This window comes from Phalaenopsis equestris, unplaced genomic scaffold, assembly GCF_001263595.1.
Source record: "Phalaenopsis equestris unplaced genomic scaffold, ASM126359v1 Scaffold000906, whole genome shotgun sequence".
NCBI classification, from domain to species: Eukaryota; Viridiplantae; Streptophyta; class Magnoliopsida; order Asparagales; family Orchidaceae; genus Phalaenopsis; species Phalaenopsis equestris.
The window spans coordinates 849-3,599 of NW_018165345.1; the positions used below are offsets into that span (position 1 = coordinate 849).

General features: G+C 33.5%; 1 long non-coding RNA gene across 1 annotated transcript; it reads right to left on the bottom strand.

Moving 5' to 3' along the window:
* Nucleotides 1–580: 580 nt before the first annotated feature.
* LOC110032284 lies at nucleotides 581–1,145 on the bottom strand. The gene is made up of 3 exons (XR_002294844.1): nucleotides 1,084–1,145; nucleotides 960–1,014; nucleotides 581–847 (listed from the first exon to the last, which is right to left on the bottom strand). It is a non-coding gene; the product is annotated as an uncharacterized LOC110032284 (long non-coding RNA).
* Nucleotides 1,146–2,751: the final 1,606 nt, after the last annotated feature.

Genomic DNA, 2,751 nt, shown 5'->3' on the forward strand with positions numbered 1-2,751 from the left:
TAAAACAACAGAAAGTGGTTTAATTTTTTTAAAAAACAAGCTGATTTATTTTTAAATGCAAAAATTGAAACATGCAAAAAACACAAAAAATGGTTTAAAAAAAAAAGGCAAAAACAATAAACATAAATGATCCCAAGCAGGCTCTTATTTTTTTCACTGTGAAGGAATGTGTTATACAGACATAGTTGTAGCTTGACAAATGATATCCAATATTGTATTATATTTCATTAAAGTCATTATGAGGATTTTACTGAATTTTTAACTGCCCTAATTCGTCTTCACAAAGAAGAAGCATTGCCTTAATTTGGTAATCAAGATGATAAGACTTGTAAAAGTACAACAATAAGCCATGATGAAATCTGCAAGACGTAACCATTATTGGGTGAACCCTTATAAAATCCATGGTGTATTTTGCCCATTAATCTTCTTTCTGTTTTCATTTACTTTTTGCACATTCTGGTAGAAATAGATTTCAGCTACTTCCCAACAGACAAGTGATGAAACTCAAATACTGAACAATGATTGACTTAAAAACACTTCCAACAAGTTCACTTGAACGCAAAATAAGGATGCACCACAACCAATTTAAGTTTCTAATATCAGCAGATTTTAAATTCCTAAACTTAGTGCTCTCCTGCTAATATGAATTCAACCAGCACTTCTCAGTATGCACTTCGTCAAAATTCATCAAAACAAGAAAAGCAGAATATTCAACGTGTAAAAAATTCACAATTCATACCCGCAATTAGGGAATAATGATTGAAGAAAACCAAAAATTAAGATGATTTATGTTCTTGAGCCTTACAGGATTTGCTATCATTTTCAGCTTATACGATTTCAGCCGGTCCTGCGCAGAATAACCAGAAAAAGTAAACATAAAATGAGGAAGAAGGTAAGGGAAAAAGAAAAGACATATGGAAGCTATAACGTACTATCAAAATCTATTTATAAAGCCTTACATGACCCTGCTGCAGCTTAAAAACAAAATCTTCCGTGATCTTCGCAAAATACATTCTACAAAAGCAGCATAAGTGCGTTAAGCAAATCAGTGCAATATTCCTGGTTGAAAATTGATAAAAATACCTCTTCTCTTCAAGTCCTGCAGATGCAGTGACAGCTTGTTGTCTGAGAAGTTCGAGTGACTGCAATTCCATTCAGGGCATTTTAGAAGAATGCCACTTTCAAAGATTCACAAAAAAATGAAATACAGGCGATTATTTTGTAACTAAAAAATAGGCTAAATAAAAAATTAGAAAAAATAAAATAAAAAGCAATTGCAGAAGTTCAATGGAATTAACTTTAAACAAGTGCTCCCTTCAATGCTCAATAGTTTACAAGGTATGATAAGATAAGAATGTTGTAATATATTATTATAATATTCTGAAGTAACTGGTATTATAGTTCAGTTAGATAAGCACCAAGGTTCACTAAGGCATTAAACAATAATAGATGAATTTCACGAACAAGAAAGGAGATAGCTAAGCAATTAATCACCTGAAAAAACCGAAAGAATTGTTCAATTTTTCAATTGGAGCAAAAATATGAATCTGTTCAACTTAATATTGGCCTTAGAGAGTTACAAAAACCTTTTGATTAGCCAAAGAACTATGAAGATAAGGGATTGGGAGGAAGAAGAAGAAATGACAAAGAAGAGAAACAATAAAGAAAAAAAAAGATGAGAAAGGCAACATGACATGAATGCAAAGGGTGAAGAAAAGTCATCTTCAAGTTTTTCAATCAGGTGTAAAACTTGAGCCTTTGGGCTCTGAAGACTCCTCGCCATTCTAGATTGCGGCTAGGGTCACAGGACCACAAAAAGCTATTCCCTCTTCATTAAAAGGGTATAAATATAGAAATCAGAATTACAGAGTAGGGAACCCAGAAGCTCCACGCATAACTGTTTTTGCTACTACACCCTTCTAATGGGAACAAACTAGCAGATGACAGGGAAGGGTGGTTCTACACTAACTACAATATTGTTTGTAGGGTGGTTTAATGACATCTTAAATGTTTAGAGGTCTGGAATAATCGTCTAGCCAATGTTTGTTGGAGCCATTGGTGGGCTACTATTTAACAACTATTTTTAAAATGATCGCATAATTTGTATCTGTTAGGGCTCATACTTAGCAAAACATTTGTCTTTTTTCTTTCCGTACCGTTGCTACCTCACTGATTCGTGGGATCTCTACTAACTACTCGTCAATCTTATGAACTATTTTAATTATTTTGTACCTAATTTTATAATCTGATCTCAAAAATTTATAATAGATGTTTTTTTGTGAGAATGTAGAAGTTCTATACAAGCTGAAATGAAATACACTTAACTATATTTTTTCAGTTTTTGTCACACAAAAAAGTCGACATCTAGGTTTGCTGCCATCCACATGAATCAGCAGTCAATCCTTAGCTCATAATTGGTCCTCAAGTACTATTGATTCGATATCTTGATGTTAACATGAAAAGGTTAAATAGGCCTCCCTGCACATAGGGTTGTAATCGGGTTGAGTCGATTTAAGTATGTCACGAAGAACATGGCTTGGATGAGGGTCTGTTTGGGGCAGCTGCAGCTTATTGAATAATTTGCTGATAAGCTGATTAAAAATAATTTGTTGATGAGCTAGGTGCAGTGGCTATTACAAATTTTTATTTTTTTGGAAAAGCCAAACCACAGCCAAAAAGCTGCTACCACACCTAGATAAGTACAGTGTAAGGAAGTTATTTTCAGCATTTTGAAAATGCATAAGCTGTCAA